This window comes from Hirundo rustica, chromosome 10 (genome assembly GCF_015227805.2).
Source record: "Hirundo rustica isolate bHirRus1 chromosome 10, bHirRus1.pri.v3, whole genome shotgun sequence".
In the NCBI taxonomy this organism is placed as follows: domain Eukaryota; kingdom Metazoa; phylum Chordata; class Aves; order Passeriformes; family Hirundinidae; genus Hirundo; species Hirundo rustica.
The window spans coordinates 23,603,340-23,625,730 of NC_053459.1; the positions used below are offsets into that span (position 1 = coordinate 23,603,340).

Genomic DNA, 22,391 nt, shown 5'->3' on the forward strand with positions numbered 1-22,391 from the left:
AAATAATAATAATAAAAAAAGAAAGTGCAATCTGTTGAAAAATTCCCCGCATGCCATGGGGTTTGTAACTCAGTCGCTGCCCAGGTGTCTCCCCTGCAAAGCAAAGCGTCGCATCCCTCCCATTTCCATCCCCTCTCTCCAAGCTTTAATCGCTTCCCTCACCTTCCCGGGTGACTCCTGTGACCTCCCGTGCCCTTCCCGAGGTGCAGGGATGGAGACAGCACTGGCTGCTCCAGCTGTGGGCGCAGCCGGGGTTTAGAGAGTGACAAATGATGTTCTGTGCCTCGTGCTCGCTGACTTTTCCCGATTTAGTTCCCTGGAAAGGTCAACTCCTGTGTAAGACACCAGACTTTCGTGGCAGATTCCTGTTTTCTACATTACTTTGGCACATGTTTTCACCTCAATACATCAGAGCAGGCAAGGAGTGAGAAATAACCTGCTTATCCCTGCAAGGTGACAAAGCTTCTTTTTTGGGGGCTGGAACCACATTCAGCTCCCAAAGCATCCAAATTCCCAACCAGGAAACAAAACAAGATGCAGTTTTGTTTGTTTTAATCATGTTTTTCCCCACGAGCAAACGCAGCCATGCACTAGGGCAAAAAAAAATAAATGATGTGCTAATTAATTTGGAGCCCCTCACTCACAGCCGGTTTAAAAGAGGGACCCCAAATTAATTAACACATCACATTTTTGCTCCAGCGCGTGGCTGCAGCTGCCCGTAGGAAAAACATTACTATTTTCCAGCAGCGTGATCACTTTGTCACCTCCAACGAACAACAATTTGAAAGCCCCCGAGTTCAACAGGTTGACAAGGGCTGGCTGGATCTGCATCAGGGAGATAACACACCTCGACTCCAGCAGAGCAGGGGTGAGCGCCCAGCGCTCCGTGGCGCATTTGTGAGGAGGAAACAGAGCGTGCAGCTAATCCTCCAGAGTGCTGGTATTTTATTTGACGAGATTTACTCCATGCTCTGTTTCACCCATCCAAAAACAGGTATTTTAATTCAAGATGTTTGGACCTGACACTTTTTTTTCTTTTTTTCTTTTTTTTTTTTCCTTCCCTTTAAGATTTAATTTGGAAAAAAAATTTTCTTCTGTTTTTCTTGTGCCTAATTGGGGTGGCCGAAATGCGATTTTTTTTTCGTGTGCAATGTGCAGCTATCAATGGGTTTTTGGGGTTGAATTTAAACAGTAGAAAGCATCCTCAGATTCCTCTGAAGGCAGAGTCAGGGGGTTTACAAGAGCCTAGGGAAAAAAAAAAAAATTCGGTCTTCTTGTTGCTAACAAACTGTATTTTATGGTTTAGGAGCAACAAAAGGAGGGCTCAGCATTTTGAGTCGCCAGTGATGTAATATTTCCATCCTGTCCATTCTGGGCCTGAGCCAAAATCCACTAAAATCAGGAGAAGAAATTCCATTGGCTCCAATGGGTTTTCTGTTGGACTCTGCCTCAGCAATTTCCAGGGTGAGATCTGTGCCCCACGGAAGGATAACGGGAAAGATCTCATTGACTTCAAGGGAAGCAGAATTGCTCCTACTGCAGTTAGTGGGCAAAAAAAATGCTCTGCTTTCCTGCTTATTGTGTGAAGAGGAATTCTGGGAATGGCACCTCTGATCCATTATTTACCTCCTGCGATGTTTGATACTAAAGACACAGGAAAACAAGAAAACCAGGAGAATTCCTGAATACATCTTAAAAGCATCAACTGAGTTTTTAAAATAATCAATCATATTTTCTAACCTGCTCCTCCTCCATGTTTTTGAGGACATGAAAAGAGTGTTACCTTTAAACTGGCCTAGATTTAGGGTGGGTTGGTTTTTTTTTTCCTGCTTTTCTTTTAGCAGTGCCATTAAACGGTGGCCTGCACCCACGAGATCACAGCTAATGATGTACACCTCCTGCCACAAAGGCTTTATTTGCTCTCCAGCTCGATTTGTTGAACAGGATCAGAGCTCTTGCTTTGTTAGGACTTTCCTGGGATGTGTTGTGAGGAGCCAGATGTCGAAAAATCCAACCTGAGAATTAACTCCAGTCGCTGTCAGAGATAAAATATGTTATTATGCTTGTACTGCATGTGTCTGTGACTGATTTAAATGATGCCTTCCACAGACTGCTTAAACCAAATTTAAATCTCTATTTATAGTGTGTAATCAGCTGTCTGGCACCAACCTCCCCATGGAGACATTCCCATCTTTTCTGGTGCCTCTACGGCTATTCCTGGAATATCACCACCATCCAAAACACACTCCATGAGTAAAGCTACGGCCAAAGGAAATTTAATTTCTGTTCAGTACACACTGCAGAAGTATTTAGGCAAAATGCTCTTCAGAGACCACTTCCCACTGTACCCTGTAGTCTGAAACACACTCGAGTGGCATCTGACACTTGAGAAAGCAAACAGAGCCGGGCAGGAGAAAGCCAAAGCTTCCCAAAACGAGTCCTTTTAGCCAAGAGCTAAAGGGAAGGGAAGAAGGAAAATTGCTTCAAACTCACAGGGGGCTGGTTGGGATCAGTTATTGGGCAGGAATTGTTCCCTAAGAGGCTGGGGAGGGGCCGGGATGGAATTCCCAGAGAAGCTGTGGTGCCCCTGGATCCCTGGCAGTGCCCAAGGCCAGGTTGGACACTGGGACTTGGAGCAGCCTGGGACAGTGGGAGGTGTCCCTGCCATGGCAGGGGTGGCACTGGGTGGGGGATTTAAGGTCCCCTCCAACCCAAACCATTCCATGATTCTGTGACCAAATGCATTTTCTCTTTGTGATCTAATGAGATTTTTATTTCAGCCTGCACCAACAGTTTTTAGCTGTCCCTACTCACCCAATACCTTTATACTGAACAAAAATCACCATGGGAAGACCTAGAAACTTCCTAAAAGCTTCAGAACATGAAGAGCAGAGACCTGCTGCTTTTGGCTTGACAACCTCCAGCAGCAGAAGATCCTCTGCGTTCCCAGCCCGGGAATTTGCCAGGTTTATGGCTCCAGCTTGTCCAAGAGCAGGACATTTCCAAGAATGAGAGCAGCCTGAATGACACTGATTTGCTGCCTCGGATTTTACCATCTAAACCTAAAAAAAAAAAAAAAAAAAAGGAGCATCTTTGGAGACATTTCTCCCCAAAACCCCATGTGCAGGACTTGGACTTGCTCAAACACCGAACTAAAACACACTAAACTAAAAAGCAATAGCTCGTACTAAAGATTCATAACATCACCACCAAGGACATTTTTTCTACCTCATCCTGGCAAAAAAAAATCATGTTCTGTTCTTCTACTGCACTTCATAACATTTTAAATGGCAAACTACAGCCTTTAGAAAGTTAAAAAGCAAACTCCAACTTCCTTTCTAATTTGAATCCTGTTGTCACAGAGCAGGAGCAGATGTGCAAATGTTTGTTTACTCGGTTCTTGATAGTAGGCATTTGCCAGCAGATGCATGAAATTAATTTCTGCTCTGGCATTAAAAATCATTTCCTCCATTTAAATGTCTCCTTGATAAAGGAACAGGATCATGAAGTGGTTCAGTTGATGAAGCAGCACAAATAGAAACAATAGTTCCTATTTTAGGAGAGCTATTTCTATTTGCTTAGATTGCACAGGGTGTCTTACAGGAAAACAAATAATTATTTTTCAAGTCTTCCATCCAAACATTTTCCTTTGGAAAGAGCTTCCAAGAGCAGCATAGGAGAATATGCATTTTTTAACTGCGAGAGAAGGAATTTCAGTGTCAGGTGGGCTTCACACAGTCAAAGGAAAAGGTAGGATTTCATACCCTTGTTTTTCCCTCATTTTTCACTGCTGGGGAGCACTGGGAAGTTGCAAGAGAATATTTTATTCCCAGAGTATTTTTATTTTGGGCTCAAGGGCAGGCCCACAGAAGACCTTTGTGGCTGACAGAGAGAAAGTGAGGGGAGCTTGCCCTGGAACCAATGCCCCTCTTGGGCTCCTGGTTGCTCTTTTGGAATTTCCATGTCTGCAATGGGATTTCAGAGAATTCCTGATGCTCACATGCCTATACTCCACGGATTCCCACGTTCCTGATCCTACTGCTTCTGTGCCTAGTAATAAAGCTCAATAAATAAATAAGTAAAGTGCCACCATGGTATGACCTCCTATAAATCCATTCTTTTTAAGCAGAGCAGCCTCAGAAACTGGGAAGTGGAAAAGTGGATTTGATTTTCCCACATAACCAACTCATCCAGTCTCTAGACTGTCCCTGGGCACAGGCAGAGGTGGCACCTGTGTGCAGGTGGCCTTGCTGCAGCCCAGCAATTCCCAGGGAAGTTGTTCCCAGGGCAGAAGGCGAGCACCAGGCTGAACAATTATTTCATGGACTAGGATCAGCATCAAAAAAATCTCCTGGAATTTCTAAAATAAGAGACCAAATTTGGTTAATTTCGTTGTTACAAGCCTGTAATACCTTTACTGTTATAATAAATAGGTAAGTAATACATAAATAAAGTGTGTTATTTTCTGCAACCATCCTTTAAGCCTCAGTAAAGTGTTATTTCATAAGTGGCTCAAGAAAGTACTGGAGCAAACAGGGTAACTGGAAAATGATGGCCTGAACTGCACTTTAAATTGGTTACGTTGAATTTTTGCAAAGGCCCCACACCTCTCTTTGGGAATGTGCCTCCCATTCCAGCTGCCTTTCACTCCACACAGAACCTGGAGCTAATTTATTTGCTTAATTTCAAGTGACAAAGGAGCAGTAACCCATCAGTCAAAGGAATGTTCCCATCTGGGAGAGTGTCACCTGTACATCCATCGATTATCCCTGAACTGGCGCCGAGTTGACGACGTTGACGTATGGCTGTGTCACTGAGGCTCTGAAACAGCCCAGCAGGAGCATTGCAAAATGGGAGAGCTTTGACGCAGGCTGAGCCTTCTTCTCACAGCCTTTGGGCTTCACCATGCCCCAAACAACGACAACAAAAAAAAATCCTAAAAACCAACCAAAGAACCCAAAAAACAACACCCAAACCAAACCAAAACACACCAAAACACACCCCACATGAGAAAAACTAAAGTATAACTTGTTGCGCAACCTTTCCAAGCCATGATCACAAGGTTATTCCAGTTGGAAAAGACTTCCAAAATCAATTCCGGTTATGCCAAATCCCCCACTAACTCGTGTTCTTAAACACCACATCCACATATTTTCTGAACCCTTCCAGGAGCAGTGACTCCAGGTCCAACTCTTGACAGCCCTTTAGGTGAAGGAATTTTTCCTAATATCCAATCTAAAGCTCCTCTGGTGCAACTTGAGGCTGTTTCCTCTTGTCACCTGGGAGAAAAGACCAGCTCCCACCTGGCTGCAGCTTCTTTCCAGGGAGTTTTAGGGAGCAAAATACTCTGTGAGATTCCACCTCAAGTTCTACAGCCAGAGCACCACCACACAGAGATCCTCTCAGGAAAAGACCCCATAGCACTTAATTAATTACTTAATTAATTGAAGCTCCACAACACGCCACTCCACATTTGGAGACACTTTTTTATCTGGGTCCCATTTCTGGTGTCAAAGGCTCTGTTCCTGGATCACTGGATGCCGTCCTATGGCGACACTGTGGGGCAATAAATAAATATTCCTCTAAAAATGTCCCTGCTGCTCCATGCTGATCCTATCACTCTTCCCGACAAATGGGAGGGTGGCAGCTCAGAAATCCAGAATATTTTGGCATGTCCTGCCCTGCAGTGGCTGGAATGAGGAGCCAAAACTGATCCTTGCAACAACGACAGCCGCAGCAAAGGCTGGCACGAGGTCTGCTGTAAACAAATCAAGAATTACTTCACCTGCCAACATTTTATCTCAGGTGAATCTCTGCAGCGCTTAGCAGTGCCTTGTATTAAAATTCCGCTTTAAAATCTGGTGTTAATTAAGCAATTAAGGATGGCAAGGCTGATTTTATGGCATCGTTTACTCCTGGATGATTGTGCTGTGAGGTGAACTCCACCAGCCGTGTTTTATGGCCTCGTGAAAAGCTGTCTTCCTTCTCTCATTGCTTTTATAACAGATTATAATGAATTCTTCTTTATGTATTTTAAATTATTTGCTTGATAACAAAGTGGTCCTATTATTTGCCACATTAGCATAAGGGGCTGTCAGCTGGAGTTTAGCAGTAGTTAAGAAACATTGTTTGCACTGGTAGCAAATTAAAGCACTCCAGATTAAGAAAACAGCAACCTAGAAAAATGCTGCAGCAACGTTTGTGACAAATGTAGGAACAGAAAGGATTTTGAAATGCTGTAAATTCAGCTTGGGGAAGGAGGATATGGATTGGTGGGCATTACTTGGGAGAGCTATAGGGCACAGAGTCACCGGGTGAGGCAAGTGGGTCAAAATTATGGATTTTAGGCAGAAAATATCATTTGGGCAATGCTCCAGGCACAGGGTGGAATTGCTGGGGAGGGCCAGGAGCTGGACTGGATAATCTCTGTGCCCCCTTCCCACTCAGGATACCCTGTGATCCGTGAATTTCCGGAATTCAGGGACCAAATCTGTGTGGTATTTCATATTACGAGCATTTTGGACTGAAAAACCAAACAGAAACACTCTTCTCTAGAATAAAATGAGCTCCAAAGCACATGAAGACTCAGTTCCCAGTTAAATCCCAATCCCAGCTAAACTGTGGAACAGATATTCCTCAGAATTAGTGATAAGGGGAAAGAGGGAAGAATATAAAACAATATTGCTTTTACTAAAAACATGATTTGCTTTACTGGTGTGCCTGTACATGGGCATAATAAATACATCAAACATGAATAATTTATCAGGGTGCATTTGTAGTAACGAGCGTGCCTTGGAATATCGGTAATATTTTTAAATTCCTGTGACGCTTTTGAAGCACAACAGGACAAATGCAGCCATTACCCACCTCACACACCACCAGAACATCTAAACTCAAGTTCCCCTTCTAAAAATAGACAGAGAAAGCAGGAGTGACAACAGGTTAGTTCTGAAAGTGAGCAAGTGGCGGCAGTGGCACACGGAGAGCAGGAATTACAGATTCTCCTGGGATAAGGCAAGGGCTAGCAACTCCTCTTTGACACAATGTTTTCTTGAACAAAATCCAATCCCATCCCGTAAATAGCCCTTCTCCTCTTGTTTTTAGGCACATCACTTCATTAGACTAAAAATATCATCATTCAGAGGTCGCAGGGAAAATCCAAATCCCATTTCTAACGGTGTTGTAAGCAGCATATTGTTTTAAAAAAACAAATTAAAATTGTGATCTGGAGAGATTTCAGCCAGAAGTTCACAGAGGGAAAAGTCTTCTCCCATTTAGGAGATCAAGTACAAAGAGGTGTTCCCGTTTTAAAAGAGCAAGATCCATACATTCTTTATATAGCACAGATCAATGCCTCATGACCGGATAATGGTCCAATAACTTTGTCTCCTGAAGGACTGCTGAGGATCAAATGGATACAATTAAGTGGAAAATATAAGTACTTACAGGAAGGGTTGAAAATGGATTAAATCATAAACCACCCCTAATGGCTGGTGAAATGCTCCGTGCGAACCCACCGAGGTCACAGCAGTTTTCTTCTTGGAAATCTCCTGTAGGTGCTTGGGGAAAGCAGTAATTTAAATTTATGGGAAGATAAAAACTTCCCACAGTCACTGCTACATTCAAAAGACAGAAAAATCAAACAAAGCCACTACATCCCAGGGCAGGAACTCTCAACACCAACCCAAATCCCTAGCTCAGAGGGGTTTCCTGCAAAAATATCCAGAAAAACCTTTCCCAAAACCACCCTTCACCAGTCCTGGCTGTCACCTCTGTGTCCTTGCAAAAACCAGCTTGGAGGAATGATCGAAAGGCCTGATTATTAAAATAATAATAATAATAATAATAATAATAATAATAATAATAATAATAATAATAATAACAACAACACAAGAATGAATGTTGGAAAAGCCTGGTTCTTAAAAAAAATTTTAAAAATTACAATACACCAGCTGCTTAAAAGGGAAGGAATTTTCCAAAAATAAATGAGGCGTGAGCATTCTTCATTAGATAAAATATTATTGAACTTTTTCAAAGACAACTGGGTTTTTTTTCCTCTAGTATTAATGAGGAAGGGAAAAAAATTGATGAATTTCAGCAATTCTGTACTTTGCATTTATAAAGTAAAATTGCTCAGGCACCAGATTGATTGGACTTCTCTGATCCAATCTGTCTTCATGTAAGGCCAAAAAAAAAAAAAAAAACAAAAACCACCCCAGCAAATAAAATTATTACAGGAGCAACTTCACCACATGCAGCAAAAAATTCCTCTTAAATATTTTAAGATCAGAGTTTGTTCAATTAGCAAAATATTTGGAGGGGACAAGGGAGATGCATCTGCTGTCACTGAATTCCCTGTCATGGCACAAAACACACCAGAAAAACCTGGCAATAAAATGAAATGGTTTTGGTCACTTTTTAGTTTTTTAGCTTCCCTCTGACAAATCCTTTCCCCAGCTGTGGAACAGATGCGAAGCATTTGAAGCATTCTGTGTCTACAAGGAAATCTCAGGTGCTGTTTTTGTGACTCATTACCTTCCTGTGCCATCTTTGCATATGAACCACCTTCTCTCAAGGGTTTGTCTTGAACCTCAAGCCTAACCCAAATTTTTCCAGACTTTCAGCAGACTGGGGAATCTCTCAATGAGGTCAGATGGGAGAGAAACACAGCCAGGAAAAAAGGAAAAAAAAACAAAAACAAAAAAAAACCCCCACCAACTCCAACTCACCACCATCTGTTTGCAATTGGATTAATAAACAAATCACTGAAGAACCCTCATAAATAAAAAAAAAAGAGTCTCAATTATTAGGCTGAGGGCATGTTTTTCAAATTAACCTTGCAAATTGAAGCGGTAATAAAACATAAAGCCTCTCTGGTTCCTCAGTCAGGAGACATGCTTAAATTGATTTTAGGATATACATCAGCTCCAGTAAGAATAAGCTGAATAATTCTTTCTTTCCCCAGCAATAGGTGTGAAATGCTCCATCAGAAAACCTGCGAAATGGCATTGAATTCCATCCCTCACTGTAGCTCTGCCAGGAAAATAACCTCACTCAGGAAGATCTCTCAAGCATCATCTTAGCTTGCCCTGGATCCCACCCAGCTGCACACTCAGAAATAAGTGTCCTTTCAGTCTCTAAATATTTGGGGTGTTTAGTGAAATGATTAACAAACAGAACCGAAAGGAGAAACCACTCAATTCAATCCAGAGGGTTGGTTTTTTTGTTTGTTTGTTTGTTGTTTTTTTTTTTTTTTTTTTTTTTTTTTTTAACACAATAGACTGAATGAAAGGACTAAATAAAACCTGGAGATTGAAACTCAGCAAATCTTCCAGCACACCTAAAAATTACTTCTTTCCAATATAAAGGCACTGTGAGCCTGGAGTTGCTAAGGCTCATGATTGGTTTCTTATATATTTTCTTATATATTTCTGGTTTCCAGAAGCACTTTTACCTCAGCAATCACAGAACCATTTGCTCTTCCCATAAAGCAGTTGCCTACCTGTGCTCACCCGCTGGTTCAATTTTCCAGCTCGGAATCAGAGAGAATGTTTTCCACTCCAGCCATTTGGAATTGTTGCCTTAACTCCGAGAACAGCCTGAAAGGTTGCAGAACAGATGTAAAAATAGAATTAAAATACGGGCTGAACAAACACCTGGGGGTTTGATCTTGCTTTTTTGCTGGCTGCAGGTATGCCAGGCTTCCAGCTCTGCACACTTCCAGCCTGAACTTCTCATTCCAGTGCAGTGAAATCCCTTTTATGGGAGTGCTTTTGGGAACTCTAATCATTATTTCATAAGCAAATTACTGATTCCGGCTTCGAGCTTCCCGGCTTTCCCTGCCCATCTATTTATCAATATAAACCATCACATATTTCAACAACAGTTTGGTTGACATGCAGACGTTCATCCATTCCTTTCTCTTTTGGGGAATAAGCTCGTTTTCTTAGGAACAATTAACTGGAAAGGAAAATCAATGTCTTACATTCAATTCTTGGGTTTTGAGTGCCTGAAATATCAGAACACTCTTCCAGTTATTTCTAATTTCTAATGCAGCACGTAGAATACAATATCCTAATTTTTTAATAACTCATGTGCATTAGGAAAGAGATCAGATCTGCTCCTCTGTGAATTTGTGGCACTCTGGCTCAAAAGGAAATGTGATGGGTTTGGGTGCTTTGAAGCCTCCACAATTTCATAGCTCAGTCTCACCAAAATCATAATGACTGTCTCTTACGGAATTCACACCACGCGTTCCCCCCCCTTAAAAAAGAAGTCCAATTATCATTTTCTTATTAACTCAGGATGACTCTTCCCCACAGAAAATGGCACAAGTCTTAAAATTTAAAAGCGTCATCTCTAAAGCCAGAAAGATAAGAGGACATTTTTGACATGGTTCTGCAGGTTCAGCTCCTTGAGAATTCTGACAAAAGTGGCCAGGCCTCAGGAATAAAAAGAAGAAAAAGACAAAGAACAGAGAGAGATAACCTTGCTTTTTCACCCTGGTTGTCAGCTTGTGCCACGGAATTAACATGTAGTGTGTGTTGAAATGGACTGGTGAAGGCTGTAGGAATCTGAGACTAAAAAAAAAAAGGATTATCACATTTCAGATTATGGAAAATTGTTGTCAGGAATTCATTGATTAACCTGGAATCCTACAGCCTTGGATTCCTTGGTGCAGAATTTCAGATTTCTTCAATACTCTGTTAGATTTCACTCCTCCAACTCTGCACATTCTTGAAGGACAGTTCATTGCTGATTTTAAACCTGTCTCATATTCCCAAATTATTTTTTATTCAAAGTACTTGACTGAAAATCTATGCAAAAGACATTGGAAACACCATTCTCTAAGCTAGATTTTTTTTTTCTTTTTGTAAAAGAAAAGTCAAAGATATTTTAAAAAGTCACAGCTGACAGAGATTATCCCACCAATGGCTCCAAGAGGCTCTGGAGGAGCACACAGATTTATTTTTTTAACAGGAATTTAAATGTGGTTAAGAATCTGGAATAGATTCCTGAAGATATATATAATTTTTTTTTTAATGTCCCCAGAATGGGTCTGTGACAATCCCTTTATTTAAATCAGATCTCTCCTTGCTCTCTTTGATGCCAACCCTGCAGTCCATTCCACTGGGGGTTAGCTCCAGATACTGGGCCAGCTCTTTAATTCCCACTTATTCATGACAGAATCCAAGTAGGAATTAATAATTATTACAAAATACAGGGTTCACAGAGATGGGAATTGTACAAGTCACTCTGGATTTGGGAAGACGAGGACGAGCCCTACAACCCAGGTGAAGCTCCCAGCTGTCAGAGAAAAATAATGATAAAAAAGAACCTGCCAAGTACTTTCCAGGAATCAGGTGGCAAAACTGAACTTTAAAATAGGATTGGGCAAAAGATTTTCCTCCCATTCCCAAGAAAAGTCAGGGAGAGGGAGGGCTCGAAGGACATTGTTTTCCTGTAAAGGTTTGTTTCCCACAGGAGGAAAGTGACATTCATTGGCAAGGAGACTTCAGGGTTCAATTTTTAGTTAAAAAAAAAAAAAGTTTGTTTCCATGGAGAGTGAAATCCAGAGTGTTGCCAACAGCTCTACAGATCCACACACAGATATTTGATATTTTGCCTGTGCTCAAGGTGCTCAAGGTTTCATGAAATTTTCTGTTTTACTTCTCTTAAAATGACCCAAGGTCTTGGATTTGACACCAGTGACAAACAACTTTCTCTTCCCCTGTGGGTAAAACACATTGGGTTTAAGTCGACTTTGAATCAGGCAAACAAATCCAAGATTTCTTTTAATTTACTGTGTGTACATTACATTTCTTTTCTGCTTAGCCATAACACAGCATCGGAAGGAAAATTATTTATAAATTCCTCGGACAACGTTTTGTCTTTTAGGCAAAGGTTTCCTTCCTTATCTTTCAAACCTCACTTGTGTCATTTTTTGGTTGAAACAAATTCCAGTGTTGAGAGCCACAGTACCTAATTCTACCAAGATATTGCTGAATTATACAAGCAGTGAATAAATCTTAGCAAGACTTAAGGAAATCCTGGCTAAGCTGTTCAAACCAAAACCCAATTTTCCAGTCAGCAACAAATTCAGGGTTGTCTGTAGGAGATAGTTATAAAATTGCAGAGTTCTGCCTGAGTCACCCCCATGGCATTTGGGGGCATACCAGGGGTTAAATATGATTTCATTAAAATCAATATTTGTGAATCATAAAATTTGTGATTGAAGAGAGGACACTGAGATTTTCTATCTAGAATTGTTACATCTTGGTCTTGCCCATGTCTGGAACCCAACAAACGGCAAAGGGAAGGAAGAGCGGTGACAGGAAGTGTAATCTTGGATTTATCAAACTTCAGAATTCCTTTCCTTTGCAATTTGATTTGTGTGTTCTTAACCTGTAAGTTATGGCAGGAAAGACAACTGAACAAATTAGGGCTAAAGGGAAAATGTGGGATCATGGAAATGTAATAACTGGAAAAGCAGACACCATGGTCCCAACAGAGATGGCAAAGGCTTAGGAAACACCACGATTAGGAGCTTTTTGGCTCTAACTTCATAAAAAGCACAGCAGGCACAAGAACTTGTGCCACCCTCATAAAACCAGAAGTACCCAGTTTGTAATTCCCCGTGGAATCACGTTCCCCTCCCAAGGAAGCCAGGACCAAATGCCACTCAAGGCTCTCCCCACGCCCCATCCAAGTGTCTTGATGCACGGCAGGAAGCTGTGCTAATAAGTCGTGAAGGTTCTGCAATTCATTATGTTGTCATTATCATTTGTAATCTTCCCCGTAATTAGGTACCAGTGGGTTTCCTTGGAGAGCTCGTGATTGAGGCTGAAATTGCTGCACATTCTCAGCAGCATACGCCTGCCACTGGAGCGCCGCTAGGTCGTGTTTCTCGAGTGTATATTTAATGTATGGAGGGGTTCAGGGATATTTTTTCTTTTTTTTTTTTGGTGCAAGAGAGTCTGCCAGGGAGAGTGCGCTCATTACTGAGTGTGGGCTAAATGTCTGACAGGTCTGGGGTTATTAATAACCAGCTGGATCCTTCCTTACATAAACTGGCACAGGGAGAGGGGCCCAGCTGCTGGGCAGACCTGGGCAGGAGGGAGCCCAGAGCAAGGCTGGGGTAGGAAAAGCATTCCTTAGTCTCACGCTTTAATTAAACTGACCTCTGCTGCAGCTTAGTCCATGGATAAGTCAGCTTTGTTGCTGCCTGTAAAAAATCATGGAGGATGCTGAGGGGAAAAGGACACACAGGGATCATCCCAGCTCCTGGCTCAGCACAGAAACACCAACAATCCCACCCTGGGCATCTCTGGGAGCTTTGTCCAAACTCTCCTGGAGCTCTGGGGCTGTGACATTCCCTGGGCAGTGCCTGGGCAGTGCCCAGCACCCTCTGGTGCTAAATCTTGCTAAGCTTTATTCACTTCTTGTATAACTCAGTGATATCCTGGCAGAATTAGACGCTGTGGCTTTCAAACCTCCCCTGGCAGAGGAACGAGCAGACATTTCCATGGTGGCACAGCCCAGGTGGGTTCTGCCCTGCCTTCCACAAGTGTATTTTCATTTATTTGTGCACAGACCGCAGCGTTGGGAATGTTTGCATCCCTTCTCCTGTGCAAACACTGTCACCTCTCAACAAAACCTGGGATTTACACCCTCCCCATGTTTTCCACAGCTGCTCCATGGAAGCGTCCAGCTGCCACCAACGGCCCCACTGGAGCACACAGATTTACTTTTAGCAGAGATTTAAGTGAAAATTGAAGAAAACTCCCTGTGATATCGATCGTTTTCACACTAATGGCAATGGTTTATCTGTCACACTTAAAACAGTGGCAAAAAACCCCAGTTGAAAGTGCTCGGTGAGTACTCCCAGCTGAGGATTTACAGGGAAAATTGTTTTTTCCCAAAGCTCAGGAGGATGCCAGCAGAAGCATCTGACACTGAGCACATCTTCCCGATGGAAGCAAGCAGGGAATGATCCCTCCCCTCCCTGCTCTTGTTCAGGGCAGCCACGAGCTGGCAGAACTGAGATGGGGTGTGCAGGAAATATAGAATTTTCTCACGTTGCAGCAAGAATTGCTGAAATCATTAATACTCTAATTACCTGCATATTCATATTTACTAAATCAGTTCCTGGCATGACACCAGCATCATTCTCCCAGCTACACTCAGACCCTTTATCTCATCCATCTCCAAAGCAAAAGTTTCCACATCCTTTCCGTCTTATCTCTCCTTTCAGACAGTCATGATAAAGTTTTTAAAAATAACTTGAAACGTCTTCTAAAATTCAAATGAAACCGAGAGATACATCTCATTACCCAGGACTGCTATTGACAAAAATAACCCTCTATCACAGGGTTTCCATCTCCCATCTCAGAGCGTGATCCTGAGCCACCAAAACAAAAAAAAAAAAAAAAAGAGTTGCATAAAAAGGAAATATCAGACTCCTACTTGTGAAATGAGAGTTCCCAACAGCTGTGATAACGATCCCTTACGAGACCCATCGTAGACAGAAATTCAAAAGACTCTACACCTCTGAATTTTAAATCTATTTAGCCTTTTTCTGGTTTAAATGTTAAGTATATTTAACTTAACGGCGCCTTTTTGCCATGGAAGCTGCTAAATTACAGATGCTGCCCTTAAAATCACAAACACAAAAAGCCACCTGGGGCTGGATGTTGAAAATCAGCAAATTTCTCCGGGATTTCAAAGTTGGTTTGGTTTATTTGTAACACCAAAACCTAGAAGCCTAAAGAGACCTTTGCAAAACAAAACAAAGCAAAACAAAAAGAAAAAAACCAAAAATCCCTCCAATCCTAATGCTGATGAAAGTTGGATCTTGATATTTTACTGCTGCTAATGTTTAACAATAAAGAAAAAGAGAGCAGCATAAAGTTGTGGCAGAGAATTTTAAGGTTTTGATTATTTGTTTGTTTGTTTTTTAATGGTCACAGGGGCCAGGAGTAGATATTTGCAATAAAGGAGCATGTTTGAAGAAATATGGATTAAATGCAATCTTTGGCTCAAAAGTGAAGTTCTCAGCTCCATTACCAGGATTTAAAAATATTTCTTAATAGAAGATAATAGAAATATTTATTAATACAAGTCTGAGGTCCCCCGAGTTCCCTGTCATGAGACAATACACCTGCTTTTTTTCCCCTCCAAAATGATGTCTGTCCAGCTGTTTCCTTTCTACCTCCAAGGAAGTTGCTTTTGACGATGGGAGCTATAATTTGATGATTCACAGAAATTTTATTTTACAGGTACCCTTTAATTCCTGTAAGCGACATTTGACAAACAGCGCCGTACCCAGTGTGAGATTTTTGGGAGGAAAATATCATAAAAACTAAAAATATTATTACAACATCCATAGTTGGACCATCTAATTGGTTATTTGGTGAACTCCTTTTAGGTTTATATAATGTTTTATAGTTCATTATTTAAACAACATGAGGATCACCATTTTATACATAATTGAACAAACAGTGCACACACACAAATACCACTGCATGGTTTGGGTTGGAAGGGTCCTGAAAGTTCATTTTTTCCAAATCCCTGCCATGGCAGGGACACTTTCCACTTCCAGGTTGCTCCAAGCTCCTGGAAGGGGCAGGAATAATCACATTTCCCAGTGTTTTCCCTGTGGACACGCAGCACCAAGGCTCCTTCCCCACCGAGTGCCTGAAATCAGGATTTAGCCCTGCCAGGCTCCGGGATTGTTCCCAATGGGACACGTGAGGCTGCTCTGCTGTGCAACAGAGAGATGTTCTATCAGGAAATCAATGGAGCTGATAAAACACACTAAAAAGGGTAAACAGCTTTTTGGGGTTTTTTTCTCCTTGGTGCTCACTCCCGGTGTCGGCGCATCGGAGCGTTTTTGTCAGCTGTGGTGGGAGGTTGTGTGAGTTCACCCCGTGCTGCCACGGAGCTCTCAGCTGTGGAAAGATGAAAATTCCCCCCTGTGGAAGGATTAAAAAAAAAAACCAACCCCAAACACGTTCCAGCAGCTGCGTTAAGCACTGCCCATCATCAGCCACAGGGACGAGCAGCAGCTCCTTCCCAGGGTGCGTTCAAGAGCTGCCTCTTGGGAGGAAATTTGCTTTTGTCAGACAGCCAAAAGGGTTCCCACTCAACCTCTGCATCCCAGCGTGGATGGAATTACAGGGGCTCATCCGGAGGGGAGGGATGAGGGACAGAAGGGATCAGCGGTGCTGGGAGCAGGACAGGGACGTGGCAGGTGAGTGACAGGGACGAGCACCAGGCAATATTTCCCTTTTTCCCGCTCACATGGGGTAAATCTAAATGGTGTTCAGGCATTTTGCTGGATTCCACCTGGCACTGCTGCCCCAAAAGTGGCCTGAGGTCATTCCCAGCTTCCAGCATGCTGCAGGATCAGGCCCTTCCCATTTTGTGGGGTGAAATAGAGAAAAAAACCCCTTTTCTTAATTGAAACTAACTTTGAACCAAGCCAAAAAAATCAACCAACATCAAGACAACTTTTTAAATTCAGCATTTTCTGAAGCCAGGTTTCTTGATTCAGGGAGAAACTTTGGTTTAATCCAAATTGCTGCTGATACAGGTCTAATGAGCTAATGAGATAAACCACTCTGCATTGCTGTGCCCCGAGGAATCCCACCAAAATTTGGGAATAGCACCATTATTAACCACTTTTTTTTTTTTTTTCCCTCCATTGTGAATACATTTTTAAAATTATTTGATAACACTTATAACAAACAGAGTAATCATGACTATTGGACAAAAATATTTTAACCTAATTTTCTAAGTGCCCCAGTTTTGCACTCTCTGATGCAGGAAAGATGAACTCCCTGGAGCTTTATGGAATTGCAGAAATTCCTCTGACACATTTTCAAGGGTTGTTTTGTTTTTTTGGGTTTTTTTAAATAACAGACCTTTCATCTTACTGCCCTTCTCAGTTACTAGTACCCACAAATCCCCCAAAAATGCAGGGTGCAACATACCAATAACAAAGAACAGAACCCTGGCAGGTGCACCTATGAGTAAATTCCTACTCATCCCAAATATTATTCTTTGTTGCACTGGAAAACCATTTGGAAATCACAGAATTTCCTCTTTTTATTACTGATTTCACTGTCCTAATGTTTAGGGATTTTCACACTTGAAACAATAACAATAAAAGGCTGCAGAGACACAGCAGCAAAATTCAACTTCAGCTAAAAATAAACTTTGTAAGGGATAAAAATAGGCCAGGATGGCGATCCCAACATTCCTTCCAAGTCCTCAGCTTAAACTGGTCAATAGAGTTTTCCATTATCACAAATCAAGTTAAAAGTGATACCCCTAAACTCTCCAGGAGGAAGTTTGTGCTCCTTTTCATTTCCTTTGGGTGGAAAAGGCTATGAATTATTTTGAAAGACTGATTTTTCTCCCTCCATTTGTGTCTTAAAATAAGAGATTTCCCCCCCAAAACATAACAACCAAGAGCAAATTCTGTCTAATTGGGACAGAGCTGCTTTTCACTTGTGACTGTCTTGTGACATTTCTGAGTAGTTAATTTGAACCCAGAAAGCCAATTTACATTGATAAATCCCTGGCATTATCCTGCTCTACTGGGTTTGTTTTTTAATTTATTTTATTTTTAGGAAAGCAGTTTAAAAACTGTCAAAAAGCCCATTACTAGAAGTGTGTCTAACCTTAACTCCCTGGGCTTTAAAAATATGTCAGACAAAGAAAAATGGAGAGAGAAAATAGAGATTTCTGGTTAGATCCGGGCCCTTAAAATCATGGAATAACAGAAAGGCTTGGAAGGGGCCGTAAAGCTCGTCCAGTTCCTGTCCCAAGGACAACTTCCACTGTCCCCTTTGGGCTGTTCCCAATGCCCCAGTGTCCAGCCCGGCCTTGGACACTCCCAGGGATCCAGGGGCAGCCACAGCTTCTCCGGGAATTCCATTCCACAGCCTCTCCACCCTCCCAGGGGGGAGGTCTTCCCAAATTCCCATCCATCCCTTCCCCTGGCACTGGGAAGCCATTCCCTGTGTGCTGTCACACCCTGAAATTCCACATTTCCCGTATTTCCCGTATTTCCACACATCTCACACGAACAAAACCCAGAGCGAAAGCTGCTGATTAAACACAAACCATCCCTCTGCTGTACAATAAATTCCGTTCCCTTGGAGAAACCTCACGAGGACAAAACGGGTTTGGAAGGTACTCCAAATCTTGCACAAAAAAGACAAAAATTTGCTCCTCCTTTTAACCCTCCCTAATTCTGAGCACGGAGATGTTTCCCTTCTCCGTGGAATATAAAAGTCACGCATCCCTCTATGCACGGTATTAGTGAGAGTCATCAAAAAAAAAAAAAAAAAAGGAGGCATTAACGTAATTAAAAATAAGCGTCCGTCCCATTTGTGTTTATTAAGGCAAAATGCAATTATCAGAAGCAGGCTGCGCTGGAAGCTGCCTTTGCACAGGGACGAGCCCAGCATTGCAAAGAGCCCGTCTCCAAACCAGATTTATGTGCCCATTTGTAAACGTTTTGTTTAGATCGCTTTCAGCCGCCGCTTTCTCAGGCGCTTGAAGGCGGTTTAATCCAATCCCACGGATTTCCCGCAAACAATTGCCACGCGCTGGGTTTGGAATCTGCTCAGCAGCCCAGTGCTTGGGGTGTGTCGTCATCATTTCTGGGAATCGTGAGGTGTAAATTGACGAGAGGTTAAGATTGAGGGGGGATAATTTATCTCGGAGAAAGGAGAGTGTTAAGCACACTTAACAGTAAGTTGCTGACATAAATACTTGACTGTGGTGAAGTAATTGATAGCAGGATGAAGGGAACAAATTTTGTTACCGTTTGGGGAGATTTCCAGCCCTACAGCTGCCCAAACCAACCAGAACTGGCTCATTTGGGTGGTCAGAGTCCAGTCCAAAAGGATGAAAGATGAATTGTAATCATGGAATCACGGAATGGTTTGGGCTGGGAGGGACCTTAAAGCCCATCCAGTGCCACCCCTGCCATGGCAGGGACACCTCCCATTGTCCCAGGTTGCTCCAAGCCCTGTCCAGCCTGGCCTTGGGCACTGCCAGGGATCCAGGGGCAGCCACAGCTGCTCTAGGAATTCTATTCCAGGGTCTCCCCACCCTCCCAGGGAATAATTACTTCCCAAATCCCATCTAAATCCCTCCTCTTTCACTTGAAAACCATTCCCGCTTCTCCCATCACTATCCACCCAAGTCAAAAGTCACTGTCCCTTTGTCCATGCAGGAGCAGCTCCCAAGCAGTGACATTCACGGGAGAAATGAAATCTTTCCTGAGGCTATTCCCAGGCATGAGGAGGTTTCCCTCTGCCCCCACATCAACTCTCCAGGTTTTCAGGAGGATGAGAAGGTCAGTTCTTGCAGGGCACAACTTCTGCCCTCCAGCTCTCCTCAGAATACCGGGATTAAACCACCCTGAACTCCTGCTTCTCGAGGAGTCTGACTCCTTTCCCCTCTCAACTCTAAATTTTAAGCATAATTCTTTGAGCAATGAAGCTTCCTGGGTTTGGGGCTGATAATGATTTGAAGCTGCTTTGCAAATCGTGTTCAAATCTCTCAAAGCCTGGATGAGTCCTGAACTTGGGTGTCCAGGAGTACAATGGAAGCCCAAGGAACAGAGAAGTGTTTCAAAGGCAGCTGGATGTTAATCCCAGAGTTGGGAAGCCAGAGAGAAGCCCCAGAAGGAGCAAATTACTTTGGAAGCAAAGGGTATAAAATGTTGGATCAACCTTTTCATCTCAGAAGTCAGCAGAGAGTGGGGGGATGAAATAAGGAATTGTGTTACAGCGCTAAGACTGAAGCAGAGGTGAAAATGTAAAGGAAATTATTGTTTTAACCACACAGGAAATCATAAAATAGAACTTGGTTTTAATCACCTCAGCATTACAAACTAAATCCATGGAGTTTTTGAAAGAAAAATAGTTTGGAAAGGAACATCCATCAGACTTCAGTCTTTCTTGGTGACTGTGCCTGAGTTCCCACAGAACCAGACCCTGTCATTCCCTAAAGCTTCCCATCCCTGCAGCCAATCCTTCAGGACAGTGATTTCCAGTGATTTTTCCAGATCCTGAGCATATTGGTCAGTGCTCTGAATTTCCAGCAATACAATTCCAAATGAGCTCTCCTGAGATGTTCTCTGCTGGCAGCTCAGGTGTTTCCTGGGTTTTCAGGAATTTTTGGGGGGGCTCCGAGGGTGCCGCTGCTCTTTTGGGTCACAGCTGCCCAGGGAATGTGGCACACACAGAATCTGCTGGGCAGGCAAATTTGTGCCTCAGTTTATGTGCCCACAAATATTCCCTGAATTTTATTATCTAAAATTTTATATTGAGCTGCCCTTCAGAACAGACACACATTTTTAACGGGTCAGCTTCCTTATCCCCTGAAGAGATTCCAGCTGCCTAAATTCACTAATTTATGATAATTATAAGCTTATTAAATACTGATTGCCATTAATACTTCCATATGAAACACTAATATTTATTGATATTAGTTACAGATCTTAGAGGAAATCATGGGAGATTTTTCTTCATCCACCAAAGGCAATGGGAAAAAAAAAAAGAAATACAGATATAAAAGTAATACTGAGACAGCTCTTTAAGCTACACCTCGAGAAAGTTTGATGGCATCAATTCAGACCCAAAATGTCATGAAGGCAATCAGGCAGAGCAAAGGGAGAGCCAGGACAGGGTCAGTAGGTACAGATAGAAAAATAGATTTGGGAGTTGTCAGCAAAAATGTGACACTAAAACCTGTGAGCATCAACAATAGTGCCCTAAAGAAGGAATAAATACCGGAGAGAAGAGCAAGCAAAGTGATATCTCTATGGCTATGAGCAATTTGGGACACTCTGGAAACAAAAGGACAAGTATCAGATTGTCAGGATAAGAACCTGAGGAAGGCAAGCATATTACAGATTGAATAATATTATTTAAAAAAAAATAAATCAGAAAATGCATTAATCTCAGTGCCTACAGCAGTGAATGGACTGGAAAAAAACCCACAAGGTGCAATTCACAGACGTGGCAATATTGAAGTGGGAGCAGCCTGTAACCTACAGACAATATTTGGGGAGAGCTGTCGTACATTCGAACAAAATAAAATTCATCTACAAATATGACACACGCTCCAAGATATTTTTTTTTCCTTTTCACGGCTGTGGAGCCATTGGCAAATTCCCCCAACAGCTCTGGGAGAGAGTTGTGCAGTTTTGGGCATGAAGGAAACTGAAATGATGTTTCATTATTCACTGAGAGAGACATTGAAGGGCCACAGGACTCTGGGCTTGCTGTGGCACCGCCTCGACTGCACTCAAGAAATGTGATTTAGTCTGGGCTAAACCCAACATGGATATTACAAGGAAAAACATCTTTTTTCCACAGCGCTGCTGGAGTAGGACTGGGGATCCTGGGCTGGGCTGGATGCCCCCAAAATTCTGCAGGTGGCTGGAATTAATAATAATCAGGTTTTTCACTAAAGAAGGAATTAGGTTTTAGTACTGAGCCTGAGGATTTCTTCCTTATCAAAAGTAATTAAAATGCTATCTTTTTAAAAAGTGAGTTTATAGCGAGCTGGAGATGTTTTAAAGCTGCAGAAACTGAAGGGGAAAGGAAGCAAATGGAAGATGAATGTTTTGAATTAAAAATTGGTAAATTTTTAAGTAGTCTGCGCTTCCAAAACCAATGATTACCAAAAAGGTGAGGTTGTGATAAATTCAGAGTGTCTCTTTTATTTACTGGGGGGCTGAAATAGAAGCCAGAGCCTTTGGAGCAGCAAGCTGCTGCTTTCCTGCTCCTGGAAATGGGTGCACCAAGATCTGCAGAGGGAGCATAGGCTGGAGTTTTGTGTTGAGTGTGGACACAGCAGCCAGTGACGGCAAAGAACTGAAATGTTAACTCTGGGTTAAGTTACAACCAAGCTTTAATTGTGTTTCCTCTGTTTTTACTTTGTTTTTACTCTTTTATCTGCCTCCTCAACCCTTCCAGTGTTGAACTGCAGATGATTTAAGCTGTGGCTTTACTCCAGCTGGAGCTCTCCTGTCCTCTCCCCACTAAAACCAGTTGTGTCTTCCCCTCTACAGAGCGAATCTTCTCATCACCCTAAGCCTCTCATGGGGAAAATTTTCAGTCCAGCTGGAGTATTCTGAAAATATTTTACTCAGAGAAGGCTGTTAGTGACCAAGAGAGTTAATAAATGATTGTCATAGTAGGAGAGTCCAGCAAGAGCATCCAAGGAGTTCGTGGGGTCAGAAAATCCAATTGTGATGGGAGTCTGGAGCCCAGCATGCTGGCTTTGTAAATATCATTTTAACACCCTTCAATGGAGAAGATATCAAAGAATCAATACTGATCAAAGGATGGACATTGGTC

General features: G+C 42.4%; 1 long non-coding RNA gene across 4 annotated transcripts in view; it reads right to left on the reverse strand.

The window, feature by feature from the left end:
* Positions 1-22,391, reverse strand: part of LOC120757213 (uncharacterized) — a 96,866-nt gene that overhangs the window by 22,109 nt on the left and 52,366 nt on the right. For 3 of the 4 annotated variants that reach the window (XR_009208184.1, XR_009208183.1, XR_009208182.1), the window contains exons 2-3: positions 9,503-9,599; positions 7,447-7,559 (exon numbers count right to left, since the gene is read on the reverse strand). This is a non-coding gene — a long non-coding RNA (uncharacterized LOC120757213). Of the gene's footprint in view, positions 1-7,446; positions 7,560-8,729; positions 8,776-9,502; positions 9,600-22,391 lie in introns of all 4 variants that reach the window. The other variant, XR_009208185.1, reaches the window with a different exon arrangement.